The sequence below is a fragment of the Leptonychotes weddellii genome, chromosome 8 (assembly GCF_054177405.1).
Source record: "Leptonychotes weddellii isolate Sample4059 chromosome 8, ASM5417740v2, whole genome shotgun sequence".
In the NCBI taxonomy this organism is placed as follows: Eukaryota; Metazoa; Chordata; class Mammalia; order Carnivora; family Phocidae; genus Leptonychotes; species Leptonychotes weddellii.
In genome coordinates, this window is record NC_138376.1 from 30,859,694 (window position 1) to 30,878,676 (window position 18,983).

The window sequence follows — 18,983 nt, forward strand, 5'->3', positions numbered from 1 at the left end:
GGGGCAGCAGAGGATGGAGAACGGTTCCCAGCTCGGCGCTGAGACTGGCAGCATCTCCCGGGAAGGGCACAGGCTCTGCCCACCCAGACAGCTGCAGGTGCAAAACCAGCTTGAGCAGTCCCAGGGCCTAATAAAGAGGGAGCCCCAATGCCAAGCCAAAGCAGGGGTCTCCCGACGTTGGGATTAAAGTTGGGGAAGGCGCACAGAGTGGGCTCAGTGTGGTCATTCCCAGCGTCCCCTTCTTCCGTGCCATCTGAGGTTCAGGAGCTCCCCACACAGAGCACCTTGCTGTTCGCCGTCAAGGACGAGTTTGCTCAACCAGTCTGAATCTCAGAGAGGAGACAGAGACCTCTGACACCCCCCCGCCCCCCAGGCATGCAACATGCAGTACAGAATTGTGCTGCTGTCCCTGAACCGGTCTCCAGCTGCAGACCCATTTGAAATGCGCTCAACGGGAGCAGGTCAAAGGACCTTGAAACACTTCCAGAGACGGACTTGGAAGCTTAGGAAGCTTTAGCACCAGCTAAAGACATTTTCTAGATGATTCTTCAGGGCCAAAGGGAGGGAGAGCTTTCTAGGATGGAGGTCAATATTTCCCTCTTAACACACTCCACACTCTATGTGGGCAAGAGAGAGTGAAAATGGGTAAATCACTCTGCCACTTACTAGCTGTATGTTTTTAAACAAAGTACTTTGCCTCTCTTGGCCCCAATTTCCTTGTCTGTATAGTGAATGAAATCGTAGTTCTCTCTCCGGGAGTTACTCTGATGGTTAAATAAAGTAACTGAAGCGCCTCTCACGGCACCTGGCACCTGGCACGCCATCGCTTAAAACCTGTTCCTGCGCCCCTTGCGGTCTCTGGTACGTTCTGCATCCTGTACCGACTCCGGCTGCAGTATCGTCCTTGGCCACCGGGCGGCGGTGCGGGACCACAGTGCCGGTCTGCGCACAACCAGACTCGCTCTGGGGAAAGAATCCCGCAGCCTGAAAAGCGGCGGAATTGGAGCGTCGGGGAGACTAGGTTTTACCCTCCTGTGCCAGAGTTGCCCTCGATCCGACTCTCCAGAGTCTCCACAGCCGGTAAAGGCCCAGGTAGGCAGGGCAAAGGCAGCAGGTGGGGTGGGGAATCCGGAAGTGAAAACGCCAGAGATCCTCAGGTTGGGGATCTTCGCCCACAGCCCAGACTCCCGAGCTGGCAGATTTAGAGACCCTACCCATTGTCCCATTCCGGAACCTTCCTAAAAGTATGGGTGGGAGGGACAGAATACCCTTCACGACATCTCCTGGGCCCCTTCTGGAGCGATCTTGCCTAGGCTTGTCTATTTGCTATTTTGGACGGGGATACATTTAGAGATCTGGGTTAAGACACTCACAGACCTGGAAACCATGGACAAGTTAGTTAAATTCTCTTTGTTTATCATTTTTTAAAACACAAACCAAGTTGTTTCAGTCCCTGTTTAAAAATTCTCCAGTGGCTCTGCGATCACACCTGGTATATAATCCCAGACTCCCACCATGACCTACAAACCCGGGCCTGACCTTCCATTTCACCTCCTTCCTCTCTCCTCCCTGCCAGGCTGTACCCCAGGCTTCCCACGTCTCCACCACTGCACCGTCAGCTCCCTTTGCCTGGGACTCTGTCCCTCCAGCAGTCTGCATGGCTCATTCCCTTACTTCATTCAGGCCTCTGCCTCCTTCCCAGGGAGGCTCTCTCCAACCCAGTATAATCTTTCATTCCCCGCACAGAGGACTGCCCTGCCTAACATCATATGATGTGTCTGAGTTTATCTGTTTCCTGTCTTTCTGTGCCAGGAGAATGTAAGTGCCCAGAGGGCCAGGCTCTGGGCATCCCCTTTCTCTGTCAGTCGGAGCTCATTAAATATTGGTTGAATAAATTCATGACTTAATGAATTACTCTACGAAATGTGGAAGCTCAGGAAGAGTCGTGGTGGTGACAGCTCTTTGTACATTTCATTCGCTACAGTCGTGTACCTATTTTGTGCTTCCTGTACGTCGTTGTTCTTACTCACTGTCACAAAGAGAATGGGGTGAGAAATAACTCTGATCTGGGCCCAAAGTGCAGAGCATGGGCTCAGTCCATCCTCTTCCCTGCTCTCTTCCCATTTTTGGAGGTAGCCATTGTGCCAGCGGAGAGCAAAGCCTCTGGGCGCTACAGAGGTTCCAAGGGGAGGCGGGAGTCTCTGCACCGTCCCCTGCCCCCATTCAGCCCTCTGGCCCTGAAGTCTCAAAGATGCCAGAGAGAGGTAAGAGATGCCCCTCTCCCTCTCTCTCCTCCATCCCGGATTGTTGCACGCTCGTCCCCTTCCCCTGAGAGCCAGGTCGCCCGGGATTTGTGCCTCGGTTCCGGCCCAGGGCGGCCCGAGCCTCCGGAGGTTCCCGGCTAGGGTCACAGGATAAGCGCCGGGCAACGCCGGCCTGGAGCACCGCGCTCTCCCGGCGGCGGGCGGAAGGCGAAGAGCAAGAGGGGCCCGCGCGCGGCCGTAGTGGGTGTTGGCCAGACCCGCGAGGCAAACCGCGTGGAGAGAGGGCGCGGCGGGAGGATAGCGGAGAGCAGCCGGCTCCGGAACGTTTGACTGCGAGCCCCGGCGGTTGTGCGCGCGAGTAACAAGTGTGCAATTTTGTGTGCAACTGGCGTGTGCACGTAGGCGCCTACAAGCTCCTGAGGAGGCTGGGTGCACGGAGCTTCAGCGTTCACACAAAGAGCGATCAGACGAGGAACCTTTAAAAGGGGGAGGGGGGGACAGGAAAAGTCCCTGGGAACCTGGGAAAGAGGATGAGGATTACAAGCGCGATCTCGGCTGGGTTCGGGGCGCCGCTGCTCCGCGAAAGGACCCGCCGCCCGGGCGAGAAGCGCGGGGAGGGAGATTGCCTGGGCCAGCTTCTCGCCTATTCTCCGCAGAACTTTTTCCCCCTCCCTCTTCCCTCGCGCCGCCTCTCTCGGGGCGGTCTCCAGGGACTGTCTCTCACATCCATTCTCCTTTCCTCCTTGATTTATGCTGCAGAGTGGAACGACCTTCCCTGACCTCATTTTCATGACGGCGCGAGCACACCCGGAGCCGGCTACGCACATTCCGAAGCAGGCGTGCGCCGACACTCACACACTCACACGGGCACACACACACCCGAGACCTGGGCTGCAGGACCCTGCCCGTGCTTGAGTTCACACCAGCTCCGCCACTGTTCTGGGCACTGCCGGGGCTGTGGACGCTCAAAGAATAGATCCTCATTAGCATCTTGCTTTGAATATCATTTGCATTTTATTCATTTCATGTCAAAACGCTCAGAACTCTCCCCAGCCCGCACCTCTCCCCAGAGCTTGAGAGTCGTGGGCCTCCAGCTCTAGCCCCTTCCCTGTGGGCCGAGCACTTGCTGGCTGCACCCTCGCGTGGCCAGAGCACCACAAACACCCACAGCCCCCGCAAGAGGGGCCAACCTCTCCTGAGCTCTAGGCAAGTTCTAGGCCCTGCGCTAAGGGTTTAGGTGAATGATCTCATTCAGTCCTTGCAACAACCCGAAGAGCTAAGCACTACGTTGTACCCATTTGAGAAAAGAGGAAACTGAGGCACAAAGACGCCTTGCTCAAGGTCAAGGAGCTAAAACTGGAGGAAGCGGAACCGAAATCCAAGGCGGCCGGACGCCAAAGCCGGAAAGCTTAACCGCTTCGCCGCCCTGCCTCGCGCAAGGTCAAAGCTAAGGTAACCGCGACAGAAGAAAGTATGTTTTCCTACGTAGAGGAAAGTCAATTCTCCGCCCCACCGCGACCCTTCCCCCACCCTGGCCGCGAGGGGACCCGGGCGCATTCCCCCGGCGGGGGCTCGCAGCGCCCTCTCGTCGGGCCGCCCCTTGTCCTGACCCCTTTCCCAGCGAGGGTTCGGCCGAATCCGGCCGCCGTGCTCTCGAGGTCGCCTGTCGGCGCTGGCTAGTTAAGAAAAATAAACAACGTTCCAAATGGAGGCGATTCCTTTCAACCCAAGCCCCGCCGCCTGCCAGAGAAATGCAAACAGCGGGGGACGGCCCGAGTCCGCCCGGGCCCCCGCGCCCGAGCTGCGGGTGGGAGGGCCGGGCCGCGGTAACCCGAGCCGCCGCGCCGGCTCCCCGCGCGCTGCCCTCCGCCTGCCCCTTCGCCCCTGACCCCGACGGCGGCGCGCCCGGCCCGCGCCCGCCTTCGCCGGCGCCCCCCACCGGGCCAGGCCCCCGCCCCCAGAGCGCCACCCGGGGAGCCCCAGCCAAGTCCCGCGCCCTCGCGGCCACATGGCTCCTGTCGGCATCGCTCCCCTGCTGCGGCCGCGCGCCAGGCCTCAGTCCTGGGATCATTAAACACCAAGACGAAATGGCAAGGGGTGTCAGAAACCCGCCTGGCAAACTACTGCCTAGTGAGTGGATTGGGGGGGGGGGGCCGCTACTTCCAGATGTGTCCCCTTCCCGTCCTGTGGTGCGCGGCCGGGAAGCTAGGGGCGCCACCGCACAGTAAGGCCACCGCGGGCCCGACGAAGCCGAAGGGGTCGTGTGCTGGGGCGCGCGGGGTGCTCTGCCCGGCCCAACCAGGTGAGCATCGCTTCTCTCCCGAGGCCTTGTCCTCCCCAGGTCTTCTGCGGCGGGGAAAACTTGCGTCCCGGGCCGCCAGGGGGAGCCGACGGGCGAGTGAGGATGACCCTGCTCCTGTCCAACCCCACTTCGAGGATACGCCGCTGGGTGTACCGTACACGCAGGACGTACGACAGCGCCAACCTCGTTTTTATTGCTGCGCGAATGACTCTGGGGAGTCGCCGTGGCTGCATGTGCGTGCAAACAGTCCCCTGCCCCAGGCGCGGGGATCTGAGGGGATCCTGGGACCCGGGCTCCGTAGCCTCATCAACTTGAGAAGGGGTCGCTGCGTCCGGTGGCCTAGCGGCCCCGCCGATCAGAACGGCCCAGAGATTCACCTGGGCCTCACCGCTGGCGGGCAACCGTTCGAGGGGCCTGGAGCTTGGGGGTTGGAGTGTTGGGGAGGGGTAGTGGCGCACCCGCTTCCTCCGAATTCCTTCACTGCGAAGGTGGGCGGTGCAGAGAACGGCCGGGAATGCCCAGAGCAAAGCTCCCATCAGTTTCGCGAGACTCGGGGACAAGCGAAGGCGGGGACCCCAATGGCCTCCGGCCCCCTTTAACCACGGCTCCTTTTCTCGGGACAGGCGTGTCGGTCTGTCGGTCTGTCTGCAGTGCGTCCCTGCCTCCGCTTTTCAGCTCCGACTATTGAATGCGTTGGGAGCCGAGCGTTCTCCTGGGAGCCTACTCATACACGTACGCACTCACGCGCGCGCACACTCGCCACACTTGCAAGTCGGCGTCCTGGGTTCCTGGGCGCCGCTGCGCCTGCAGCTCTGTGGCTGCCGCGGCTCAAACACCTCTGGAGCTCCTGGCCTTGACTTTACCCCAAGTCTCTCGACCTGAACGGCAATCAATACTCTTTTTTAAAAGAGTGCGGGATCGTTCGCTTGCCTCCACCCGCCTCCCCAAACACACACGTATACACTGCATCGGAGATTTCCTTTCTCGAACTTTCGTGAAGGGGCGAGATAAAAAACCAAGAAGAGTCTCCTTTCCTTAAGGATTTCCTATCTGGGCTCCAAATGGGTATTTTTCTCCCATTGAAGTAAAGAGAGGAAGAAAGTTTGCTTAGAGTGTAGGGGGGGATTAAAGTGGACATGAACGGCATCACCCCCATCTCTCCCCTGATTCGATCCCTTTCCATCAGCTGAAACCGAGCAATTCGGCCAGGAAGGATTCCGTTCCTTTGAGGTCCTTCAAAAAGGCCCACTTCGGAGCTGGGCGATCAATGTGCGCTGCCTGAATCCCTCCCCACCCCCAATCATCGCTCCTCCCGGAGCCTGCGGTGCAGACGTGACCTTAAAGAGCCCCCGAGGGAGCGGGTTGGAAAGCCCAGCTCCCGGTTCCCGGGGCAGCGTTTGACATGTCAGCCCCTCGCTCTCCTCCTTTCCCCCTCCCCTCAGTTCGGTCCCCCTCTCTCACCCCACCCAGACCCTCGCGTGGGACGCCAACACCGATCCAGGGGCGAAGACGCGACTGACAGTTAAATTGCAATGTAGGCCGAGGGGGGAAAAGGGACCGTGTTTCTTTAACGGACCCTGCAGACAAAGCGTCTCCCGTCGGAGCGAGCGGAGTCGGGCGCAGCCGCGCGCAGACCTGTCAGCGCGTCTCCCGCGCTTGGGAGAGAGTTTGCAAAGTCATAATTATATCTCTTAACCTGTCTTGCTCTCTGCAGAAGAAGGTCCCATTATATTGAAATGAGATTATTAGCCATCAAATACTTTCTTTCTCGGGAGTTGTTTTTTTTTTTTTTTTTTTTTTAAATTCAAATACCTTAACGACTTGGCAATTGCATTTTGATCAGATTTAGTTGGCTCCCCAGCCCGGTGCGGGAGCCGGGGCGGGAAGGCAGATGGTTGGGGAGGGAAGGAAGGGGGGTGCCAAAAGAGTTTGCAAAGAGAAGCAACCCTTCTTTCATCCTTGCCTTATGTTTCAACTATCCGGTGGGGACCTGTAGGTCTGGGGAGGGAGTGTGAGGTAAGGGAAGTTGGCGCAAGGTGGTGGGACGTTTTCTATCCCTTCCAGATTGTCTGCTTAAAACCGCTTCTTTGAAAATGGAACGGGAGTTTCAGGTGGGGCGGGGGCCAGCCTAAGTAAGTTTCAGGGCTGCAGGAATAGGGGTGGGTCTGAGGCACCAGGTAAGGATTGAGACTGGAGCTGGCGGTCGTGCGGGCTTAGCTGTTTCCGCGCAGGTTGGTTCAGGGCTCCCGCCAGGTTCCTACTGAATGAAATGTAATAAATGGGTTTTGCTCTACGCCCAAGGTCTGTCTGGTTTTACCCAAGATTGTGAGCCCCTTGAGGGGGAAGCCCATCTTGTTTCCAGACTCTGGAACCCCTGTCCCTACTGCCAACAGAGCCCTCCCCCCAGTCCTCTCCCTGGATTGGGGGTGGGGGTGCAGGGAGGAGGCTGTGAAGTGGAAGATTTTCCAGACTCTAATTGTAAAGCCCCTCACTTTGACTTCCCCTGGTGAGACGAGCAGCCAGGCTTCTGTTTTCCTTGGCTTCAGCCCAAACTCAAGGAAAATATAGGAAGCAAGATAGCTCACCAGTCCCACCTCCCCCACATGCTTCACATACAATTCTGGTGGGTCCAATTGTGCATCTAGTTCCACTCCATCACCTGCCAGATGACCATCTCTCTTCAGGTACTCAAAAAACAAAATGGCATCCAGAATCCAGAAACTTAGCTTCTAGACCAGGCTAGAACCATGCCACTCACCTTGGACCAGGCAACCCCTGTCTCTGAGCCTCAGTTTCTCCCTGTGCATAAGGAGAGTCTTGGACTTGGGATCCGTACCATCCCTTTCATCTCGGACATTATTTTCCTATAAAGAAGGTTCTGAGTAGAGTGGTCATCTAGAAGATTCCAGAAAAGCCATACCACTTCTCTCCTCCCATCTCTTCAGGAAAGCAAGGGAGTGGGGGCGGGGGGCGGTAAGTATGGCTCTAAAAGTCTCCAGATGCAAAAACTTTGGGAAAATTTCAGTGTCTACTGAAGCTGAAGCATGCATACCTATGAGCCAGCAATTCTATAGGTAGGCATTCCTCCAACAGAAATGTATAGTGTGTTCACCAAAGGACATATACAATAATGTTCACAGCAGCGCCCTTCACAATAGCCCCAAAGTGGAAACTACCAAGTCCACTATCAATAGAATGAATAAATCAATTGATTTACACAACAGAATACTACAGAGAAAAGAACAAACTATTGCTATATGCAACATGGATGATTCTCACAGACAATATTGGGCAAAAGAACCAGACACGAAGGAGTACATACTACATGTTTCCATTTATTAAGAGTTCAAGAAGAGGCAAAAGGAATCTATGCTATCAGAAAGCACGATGGTAGTTACTTCAAGAGAGGATGAGGAGAAGGGAGTATGAGGTAAGCTTCTGGGCTGATGGTGATCTGATTTTTTAAAAATTTTATTTATTTATTTATTTGAGAAAGGGAGCATGCGCACACACAGAGGGAGAGGGAAAAGCAGAACTCCCTTCCATCATGGAGCTGGATCCCAGGACCCAGAGATCATGACCCAAGCTGAAGGCAGACGCTTAACACTTAACCACCTGAGCCACCAAGGTGCCCCTGGTGATCTGATTCTTGATCAGGTTATACAAGTGTGTTCAGTTTGTGACAGTTCATTGAGATGTGCACCTATGCTAAATGCATTTTGTGAATATATATTTAAGCCTCAAACTGAGATTTTTCTTCCCCTCAATCCTCAGTTTCACCCATACACACGCTTGTTCTAATGTCTCAAACCCCATAATAGCAGGAAGTCAATCACTAACGTCATACTGGACCCTTCTGCCCTATACTCAGCACTGTGGAGCATCCACAAATGCCCTCAAAGGGTTTTTGGTCCAGTCTGGAAGTAGACGAACATAAGTGAAACAACTGAGGAAATATCCAGTGGTATAGAGTGAATAGTTTATGATCCTGTGAGCCGACAGCCTGGATTTGAATTCCCAATCCACCCCTTACCAACTGTGTGACCTTGGACAAGTGACTTTACCTCTCTGGATAGTATCTGAAACATGGAGAGGACCATACATCTACTTACTCACAAGGCTGTTGTAAGGATTACATCAGATAATTTGTGCAACAGCAACAGGTGCTCTGTAAATGCTGGACGCTATTCTTACCGGGCATGGTGGCAGCTCTGGTTCAGGCTGACTCAGAGTTCAGAGGAGGGGGGATGAGTATAAGCTGGGGAGGAAAGGATGGCCGAGGAACAGACAGCTTGAGCTGGGGAGAGGTTGATGAAAAGGGGGCTTCAGAAGGATCATCTGGAGCAGTGGTTCTCAACCAGGGACAGTTTTGTCTTCCAGGGGCCATTTAGCATTGTCTGAAGACATTTTTGGTTATCATAACTCCGAGTGCGCTATCATAACTACAAGCACCTAGTAGCTAGAGGTCAGGGATGTTGCTAAACATCCTACAATGCACAGGGCAGCCCCCATAACAAAGAATTATCTGGTGCAAAATGTCAATGGTGCCAAGGTTGAGAATTCTTGATCTAGGGGATAAAAGGGATTGGGTGGCAAAGGAAAGGCATTCTAGGACAGAGAAGGGTGTGTTCTGGAAGACCTGATATGAACTGAAGGGAGGTGGCATTAGGGAGTGCCCAGAGGTGTCCCCGTTCTGGTCTCCATCCCTCAGGCTACAAGTTCCTCATTCACCTCCCTGATTTCAGAACTTGCTGGGGGTCTAGAAGGTTCATCCTAGACCTGGTTTCTTTGCTGTTCTCAGGAAAGACTTCGATAAAGCAAAGCAGATTCCTCCAAAATTTGCAAGACCACAAGCATCCCATCTGCACTGGAACCACAACTGAAGGAAATCTCTAAGGTCTAAGAGACTCGTGGGGAGGGACTTGTCCACTGCCCTGCAGTGCATCTGGGAAGGCTGGGACTCAACCCTCAAGTTCTATCATGGATGTATAGCAAGTTAGGGAGGAAGAGATTGCAGATATTGATTAGGTAACCTAGAAGGAGGGATGCCTGGGTGGCTCAGTTGGTTAAGCGTCTGCCTTCGGCTCAGGTCATGATCCCAGGATCCTGGGATGGAGTCCTACATTGAGCTCTTTGCTCAGCGGAGAGCCTGCTTCTCCCTCTGCCTGCTGCTACCCCTGCTTGTGCTTGCTCCCTATTTCTCTCTCTCTGTCTGACAAATAAATAAATAAAACCTTTAAAAAAAAAAAAACCTAGAAGGGAAAACATAACATTTTTTAAAGGTCAAAAGGGAAGTTGGCACTGAACTTTGGAAGTGCCCAAGAGAACTATGTGATTCTCTAGGGGCAAGTATAATTCCAGACCCTAGAACCATGATTCATAGTCATAGGATTCTAGAAAAGAGGGAATTGACATTGATTAATCAAAAAAGTTCTTGCCTGAAGCAATTTCTCTAATCCAGGCACTGTTCTTAAACACTAAGGACACAGCACAGAACAACAGAGGCAAAGCAAACCTTCATGGGGCATATATGCAACAGGAGGAGAATGATAAAAAAGGCATAATGTAACGCTAGGCATTTAGTTGAGTGCCTACTATGGGTTGGGTGTTATTTATAAATATTCTCAATTTTGCAAGAAACTTTAAGATAGAAATTCCTTCCCCCAATTTAAGATAGAGAAACAGGCTCAAAGAAGGTAAATGACTTCCACAAAGTAGAATGACTAATAAGTGGAAGATTCAAGATTTGAACTCGGGTGGCCAATTCATGATAAAAACAGTAAGTTTATAAGGAACATCCTTAACCTGAAAAAGACTATTTACAAATAAAACAAAACCCTACAGCAATCATTATATTTAATGATGAAATAGTGAGTTTCATCCTTTAGATCAGGACAAGATGTCCACTTCAACTTTCAATTCAACATTGCATTAGATATCCTAGCTAGGACAATGAGACAAGAAAAAGAAATAAAAGGCTTAAAGATTGGGAAGGGAAAAGTCAAAATATTATTATTCACAGATGACATTAAGTTGTACATAGTAAACCCAAAAGAATTTACAAACTACTAGAATTAATAGAATTAACCAAGTCACTAAATGCAAGTGATAAACTCAGATAAATTATATTTCTTTATACCAGCAACAAAAAATAGAAAATAAGATTATGAAAGGCAATGCAGTAATAAGTGGGTAATATCTAAAAGGTATGTGGTTTCTTTGCAAGGTGATAAAATGTTCTAAAGTTGATTGTGATGATGATCACACATATCTGTGAATATATTAACAACCATTGAATTGCACACTTTTAATGGGTGAATTGTATAGCATGTGAATTATATCTCAATAAAGCTGTTCTTTTAGAAAAAAGATGAAGGTAAATGTTGCAGAGGCTCTCCTTCCTACACTACCCATCACCAGTACTTAGGAAAATTCCTTATAAAAAATACAATTTACAGCAGCAGCAGAACTTATCCAGTGCCCAAGAACAAATGTAATGAAAAATGTGCAAGACCTCTACACTGAAACTACAAGCCATTACTGGGAGAATTTAAGGACCTAAATAAACGTAGTGATATACCATGTTCAGGAATGAGAAGATTCATATTTTAATGATACCAGTTCTCACCAGATTGATATATAGATTCAGTACAATTCCAGTCAAAATTCCACCAGGTTTATGGGTTTATGGAAATTGAACTCAGGTAGTTCTGACTCTATGGCCCACTGGAACTGGACACTATAGAAAAAAATCCAAAGGTCACAGTACCCCCTATACACAAGGTAACAGGCAGCCATAACTGAAAAACCATTAACACCCTCAATTTTAAGATCAGGACCCTGGAAAACCCAAGTGCGAGTAGAATGAGAAGATAAAATAATATTCTCAGTTCAATTACTGTGCTTTCAGTAGATATGAGAAAAAGACCACAATTAACTAAATATATTTTTATTTAAACAAGAATGGTAGAGAGGACTGGGGCACCCTCTGTAAGCAATATCATTGGAGATATGGCTCCTTGGCTGGGGAGATGGCTCCCTCCCAATGGGATATAGTGTGCAGGAATTTCTCTGGCAAGGACTGGGAGAGTGGGTCAAGAAGTCCCCAGGGCCACACACCCATGGGTACCAGCTTGCGTAGTGGCATGGCATTGCAGGAAGTTCTTGACCCATGCCAAGATAGCATCTGGGACTTGGCCTTGGCCTTGGGCTTTGGAGAACTCTGGGAGAGTTGAGCCCTGAAGATAATCACTGGAAGAGACAGCTGCTTCTTCCCTTCTGACAAGCTAGGGAACACCTGAGAGGCTGGGCGGGAAACTGCAGGGGGTTGGGGGTACAGCACTGCTTTGGTTCTCAGACTACACCCACAGACACAGGACTCAGAGCCATGGAGCACAGAGAAGCAGAACTTATTCCCCAATGAGTGAGGGGACAGAGCTTAGGCTTTCCTCTGCCTCCCATCTTGATCCCTTGGGGTGCCTGGCTTTCCTAAAAGGGGGGAAGTTCAGATCAGTTGAAAGAGAAATAAAGAAAATGCAAAGACAGAGTCTCCCGAGCCCCCACCCCCCCCCCACCTACCCCCGCCTCCCCGCGCCTGGTCCCAGTACAGTACTCACTCTGCCTCCTTCCGAAGGAAGTTGTCTTCCTCCAGGAGTAAGGACTTAGAGATGGATTCTACAACAGGGTGTCTCTTCATTTTCTCTAAAAAGAAGAGAAATAGAGAAATTGAAAGCTGGGGCGGGAGTGAGCTGGTGACTAGAAATATCAGTGAGTCAGAGGAGTTTTCTGGGAAGGGAGAGGAGGGTGAAGGATAAGGAGGAGAAGTCTGATTCTTCAGGCTGGAGGATTAGAACCTCCCACACACCCTCTCTCCCAACACACACCTCTAGTAGGGGAATCAGTCAGACTCACTCTTTTATACAGTCTGGGCTGGGAACTGAAATGTGAGAGGGGATGAGAGGAAAGATGTAATTGAGAGAGAAGGGGGAATTCTTTTTTCCACCTCTTGCAGTGTCTCTGAAGGCCCCTATCCCTACTATGATGTCACCGATGGGTTGCAGCTACTCAGTTCCAAAGACCCCATGTTGAGTCACTGAGCTGTGGACCCCAGGTTCTCCTTGGAGCCTAGAAGGTCCTGCCTCTTCCCCTGGTAGTACACTAACAGCATCAGTTCCAGAAACATGTCAGGCTTTTCTTCACTCTCATTCCCATGTGCCCAGCACTGTGGGACCTGACATGGGGAATATGGCACTCTTCCTGATCTCATGGAGCTTGCAGTCTAGTTGGGGAGAAGCACACACAGGATGCCGTGTAATGCCACTGGTGTGTACCCCCCATATGCTGAATTGAGTGTGGTTTTATTTTTTTTAAGATTTTACTTATTTATTTGACAGAGAGTACAAGCAGTGGGAGTGGCAGGCAGAGGGAGAGGGAGAAGCAGACTGCCTGCTGAGCAGGGAACTGGATGTGGGACTCGATCCCAGCCAAAGGCAGATGCTTAGCTGACTGAGCCACCCAGGCACCCCAGGACTGAGTGTGTTGGCACCAAGAGCTAATAAGGTTGATCTCCACAGACTGGGGTGTCTGGAAAGCTTTCTGCTGGGGGAGGAAGAGTGGAGTTGGGTTTAAGAATGGATGAGATTTGGGTGGGGGAACCAGGAAAGAGTAGCTGAAACAAATGCAAAGCAGGATCAGGAGCCAAGAGACCAGCTTGGCCGGGGCAAGGGATTCACATTTATGGGAACCAGGCAAAAAGAGGGCTGGAAAAGCAGCATGGAACCCTGGTGGGAGGGTCTTAGGTTCCAAGGTGAGGATTTAGGGCTTACCGAGGGTGATGGAAAGCCCCTGGAGATGAGTTAGAGAATTCTATCAGCCAGCATTCCCACAGGAAACAGATGGCACACTCGAGTTTGAAGAATTGAAAGAAAATTTGATGGTGTATTAAGTTTCCTAGGGCTTCTGTAACAAATAACCACAAACTGGGTGGCTAAAACAGCAGACATTTACTTCTCTCCCAGTTCTGGAAGCCAGAAGTCTGAAATCAAGGTGTCGACAAGGTTAGTTCCTTCTGGAGGCTCTGAGAGAAAACTGTCCCATGCCTCCCTCCTAGTTTCTGGTGGTTGCCTGCAATCTTTGGTGTTCCCCTGGCTTGTAGCCAAATCATTCCATTCTTTGCCTGCATCACCATATGGCCTTCTTCCTTGTGTGTCTTCACATGTCCTTCTTGCAAGGACACCAGCCAACGGAGTTAGGGCCACCCCAAATCAGTATGGCCTCATCTTGACTAATTACATCTGCAAAAACTCTCCTTCCAAGCAAGATCATGTTCTGAGATTCTGGGTGGACATGAATTTGTGGGGAAGACACTATTCAACCCAGCACAAAGGGACTCTTATTTACAAAGGTATATATGGACAGATGGGGGAAACCCCAAGGGATAGTGCAGTGCCTGAGGCTATAAAAGCAGAGAGATGTAACGACTTCTAAAAGGCAAGGGGAAGGAGTAATTAGAAGAACCAGGAGGAGAGTCAGAGAAGGCCACCTTGAGAAGAGCTGTGACCTTTGGTGAAGCCCAAAGCAGCCCTGTGGGGAGGGAACCAGGGCAAAAGGTGCTCTGCCCTCACTCTGTTCCCTTGGACCTTTAGTCAGGCTTCCATTCCAACGTGAAGCCAGAGGGCATGAAGGCCATGATGCAGCCCATACAGATCATCCACCCAAGGTGGGCAGAAAGCGGTTCTGGAAAGACAAGTGGAATATGGCCAGTATAAGGGGTTGACAGTCAGCAAGACACATTGAGAAGAGGCAGATGAAGACCCAGGAAAGGGTAAAGGTCTGGACAGGGACTGTAGGGTGACAGTGTCTCCTCAGCCCTCACATCCGGTCTTCTTTAGACATCGGTCATTTGGTTGAGCTTGAGGCACCCATTTGTGTCAGGACAGGGAGCCTCAGGGGTAAGGGCCCCAGCCGCTGGGATAGGAAGAATGATGGGGTGACTGAAAATATCTCAGTCCACATGCTGGCCTGGGACCAAATTTAATCATAGTCACATTTGTTGGCAGACTCACAGTTTTTGAAACTTGAATTTGAACACCTTCAGGTGGGGCCTTCTGTTCAACTTTGCCCTCAGCCCCACCCATTTCCAATTATCCCATTCAGGACACACTTAACTCTTGTCCATTACCTGCCCAGCCCCTGGAGGTATTTGAGTGTTCAACCTCTACTTGAAGACATAGAGTGGAGAGAGGAAACAGACTAGCCTTTAAGATGAGGCTGCCCATCACTGTGCATCCCCACCCCACAGGGCAGAATCCTCTGGGGGATGGGGAAGGGGGATGGGCCCCTGAACATCGGGAAAGACCAGATGAAGGTATGGGCCAGGTGAAGGGCTGGAGAAAAGGCTTCTTTAAATGGAAACATTTCCTGGGAAGCCCTCAACTTTTGTTTCTGACACTTATTTTCTATCAGGGAACTTAGACAAATTCTTTAATACCTCTGAGCCTCAGTTTTCGCTTCTGTAAATAATGATGCCCATCTCGTAGGGTCGCTGTTAAGGATGAGATGAGATCATTCTCATTGCCAACTATGCCATCAAGGACAATGGAAGTTATTGTCTACTTGCTATCTGCACTTCCTCATCTCCCATTCTCTAATTTTAAATCAATCTTTCCACCAAAACAAGGCCAGTCAAGGTCACCAGTGATCTCCACATGGCCGAGTCCAATGACCAGTTCTCAGTCCTCATTGTTACCACCTTATCTGGAACACCTCAGGCTTTCTATCTTCTTGAAATACTCCCTTCATGTTGGCTCTGGGACATCTCACTCTCTTGGTCTTCCTCCCACCTCCTTGGCCATGCCTTTTCAGTCACTCTTGCAAGATCTTCTTCCTCTTCCTGACCTCTTTTAGATTCGGTTTCCCAGGGCTCCATCCTTGGGACCCCCTGCCCACTATCTACACTCACACCCTTGGTGATTGTAGGAGTTTCCTGGAACTGCTATGACTAAGTACAACAAACTGGGTGACTTCAAACAACAGAAATGTATTTTCTAGCAGTTCAGAGGCTGGAAGCCTGAAATCAGGGCACATGCTCCCTCCAAAGGCTTGAGGAAAGAATATTTTCTTGCTTCTCCTAGCCTCTGGTGATTGCCTGCAATCCTTGGTTTGAGCAGCGTAACTCATGTCTGCCTCCATGTTCACATGGCCATCTTCCTCTGTGGGTGTCTGTATCCAAATCTTCCTCTTCTTAAAAGGAAACCAGTCATTGGATTAGGGCCCATCCTAATGCAAAATGATCTCATCTTAAGTTGATTAAACCTGCAAAGACCCTATTTCCAAATAAGATCACATCCATAGTTCATAATGGACATAAATTTTAAAGGGATGCTATTCAACCCAGTACAATGGTCTCATGTGGTCTCATGGTCTTGAATATGATCTACACATTATTGACTCCCTAGTGCATATCTCCAGCCCACCCTTGGTTTCTATTTTCCTGCCTTCTATCTCCTGCCCTTTCCACACCTCTACTCAGATGCCTAACCATCCCATCAGACCTACTATGTTCTGAATGAACTCTTGCTCCACGCCCTTGGTTTCCCTCTTTCTCTGTATATGGCACAATTTGGCAACCAGTTACTCAATCCAAAAACTCTGGATGTATCCTTGGTTCCTTTCTTTCTCTACACCCCAGATGCAATTCATCAGTAAATTATGTTGGCTCTAATTTCAAACCGTACCCAAAATTCAATCACTTCTCACGACCTGCACCCCTACCATCCTAGTCCAAGCTACCATCCGTTGTCACCAACTATAGAAGCCTCTGACCTCATCTTCTACCCCCCTCCTTATTGCACTGTCTGCCACCAACTGACAATCTGAATTATACTCACAAGGATCTGGACTGCTTCTGCTGTCATGTTGAAGGAACTCGCAAAGAGTCATGTCACTCAGCCCTAGCCTTAGGAGAATTCTAAACAAAATTTTAACCTCTCTCTCAGGGGTTGCTTCTGCTCTTGGTGCCACTTGTGGTTTGGAATTGCTTTATTCATTCATTATCAATTTGCATTTATTGAGTACTTCCTATGTGCCAGATACCCCCTAGGCTCGAGGAAAATAAAGATAAATAAGAAATAGTCTCTATTCTGCATGTATTCCTAATCTAGTAGGAAAAGGGACAAGTAAACCACATATGATCTATGCATAGGGGACAACCTTCTTGAGCCCCAGAGAGACACCTAAACCAGCCCCTTAGCATATCAGAGACGATGGCTCTAATCCCACACAGGAAGGCACCACCAGGTTTCCCCTTTTTTCCTCCCACCATCCCAGAGTTTCTTTCAATCCAAACACACCTCTGTCGAGATTATGCTTTCATATCTTACCCATGGTGAGGATTACCGCATATTTCTTGAAACGTATCCATTCAAAAAATATTTTTTTATTCAACAAATACTTAGTGAGTGAGGCAAAATTCCTGCCTTTATGAAACTTATGTGCTATTGGGAAAGACAGATAACTAATAAATAAGCAAATATAATTTTAGTGTAGCCAATGATATGAAGAAAAATAAAGCTAGGTAAGGGAATAGCGAATGATGAGAGATACTGTTTTATTTTTTTTAAGATTTTATTTATTTATTTGAGAGAAGAGAGAGAGCATGCACATGTGAGCATGAGTAGGGGGGACAAAGGGAGAGGGGGAGGGAGAAGCAGACTCCCCACTGAGCAGAGAACCTGCCCGCGCCGCAGGCTCAATCCCAGGACCCTGAGATCATGACCCAAGCCGAAGGCAGACACTTGACTAAGCCACCCAGGTGCCCCAAGAGACACTGTTTTAGATGGAGTTGTCTAAGAAGCCCCTCTGAGAAGGTGACATTTCAGTCTGCATCAAGGAAAAGGGTGCAGTTTCCTGGGAGAATGATTTTCCAGGTAGAACAGGAAGGAATAGCAAGGAGGCCAGTGGGGGTGTGGAGAGGGTGATGGGTGTGGTGAGGTCAGAGGATAAGCAAAACTCACACCACAGGAGGCTTTGAGAGCCTGGGTGAGGACTTGCACTGTATTTTAAGTGTGAAGAGATTTGAACAAGAGATAGGCCTGTCCAGCCTATCTTTTAAAGATGGCCCTTTGGACTATAGGGAGGTAAAGATGGAAACTGAGAGACCAGTTATCGGGCCCTGTAGTGGTCCATTTGGGTGCTTACAGTGGCTGGACACAACACTAGTGCTGTGGGCTCCATCCTTGGGACCCCCTTGAAGGTTTTAGGGCCACTGAATTCTTTTTGAGCAAGAGTTTGACATGATTGGGTTTCTGTTTCAAAACAATCACTCAGACAGCAGGGAAGATGGATTGGGAGATCAAGAGTGGACAGGATAGGTGACATAATTTGCAGGGCCCAGTGCAAAATGAAAATACAGGGACACTTGTCAAAAACAAGTACAAATTTCAAGAAAACAACATTAGAGCATTAAACCAAGTGCTGGACCCTCCTAAGCATGGGACCTGTGGGGCACTCATCCACAAAGCCCACTGTGACACTGGAGGTATAAAAGGTTTCCAGATTCCATCCCTTCACCGCTTGAATACCACCCAAAATATAAAATAAAGCAAGAAACAGAAACACAACTACATCTTCAATAGAATGAGGAGACATTTAAATCCTTGTAGCACAATAAGAAACAGAGGAGATGGCAGAATGGCATATGACCTAGCAAAGAGAAGGAAACTCAAACCCTGTATCTGCAGAGGTATCATGGAGAGGAAAACCTATTGGCCTCAGAAAATTTAGGAATGATTAAAAAATGGGATACACCAGCTACTGAAGAAAACCAAAGTGAAGCAGAGGGCTAGACACAGGGATTATTTGAAACCCTGCATAAAGGAGTAATGAGACCATTCTAGACACCCACCTACTGCTTACAATCAGCCAATCACACCTTCCCAAACCTGCAGGAGACCTGACATTTGTTCTGGAGTTATGGTATGAACCAGGGAGGCTCCAAAATGGGAACATCAAAAGGCCTGAGAAAATCAAACCAGAGTCTGTATGGTAATGAGCGCCCCAGGCCCTTCCCATCTCAGTTCCAGGCACCAGCAGCTTGGCTCCCACACAGGAGATGGAAAAAGCGTTCTCCAGAGAAACCAAATGGCCCCAGAGAAAAGACTGGCAAACTCTGCTATTTGGAATTCCCAATAAAACAGCCAGCTGGCCACCCGATCAAGACACAGCAGTCCACAAGCTCATCTATGCACTTCCAATCAGAAAAGTCCAAAAATAATCAAATATTTAAGAAAAGACTCAAACACCACAGGAAAAAAAAAATAAGGGGAAGAAAACACATAGAGAAAAGAAAGAATTATAGGAAGCAGAACAATTCAAATAAATTTTGATTCATAGCCTCAGGAAGATAACAAAAGATATTG

General features: G+C 49.9%; 1 long non-coding RNA gene across 1 annotated transcript; it reads left to right on the forward strand.

Annotated features, from left to right (window-relative positions):
* Positions 1-711: 711 nt before the first annotated feature.
* LOC145722830 (uncharacterized) lies at positions 712-3,956 on the forward strand. The gene is made up of 3 exons (XR_014147398.1): positions 712-1,092; positions 2,137-2,264; positions 3,024-3,956. It is a non-coding gene; the product is annotated as an uncharacterized LOC145722830 (long non-coding RNA).
* Positions 3,957-18,983: the final 15,027 nt, after the last annotated feature.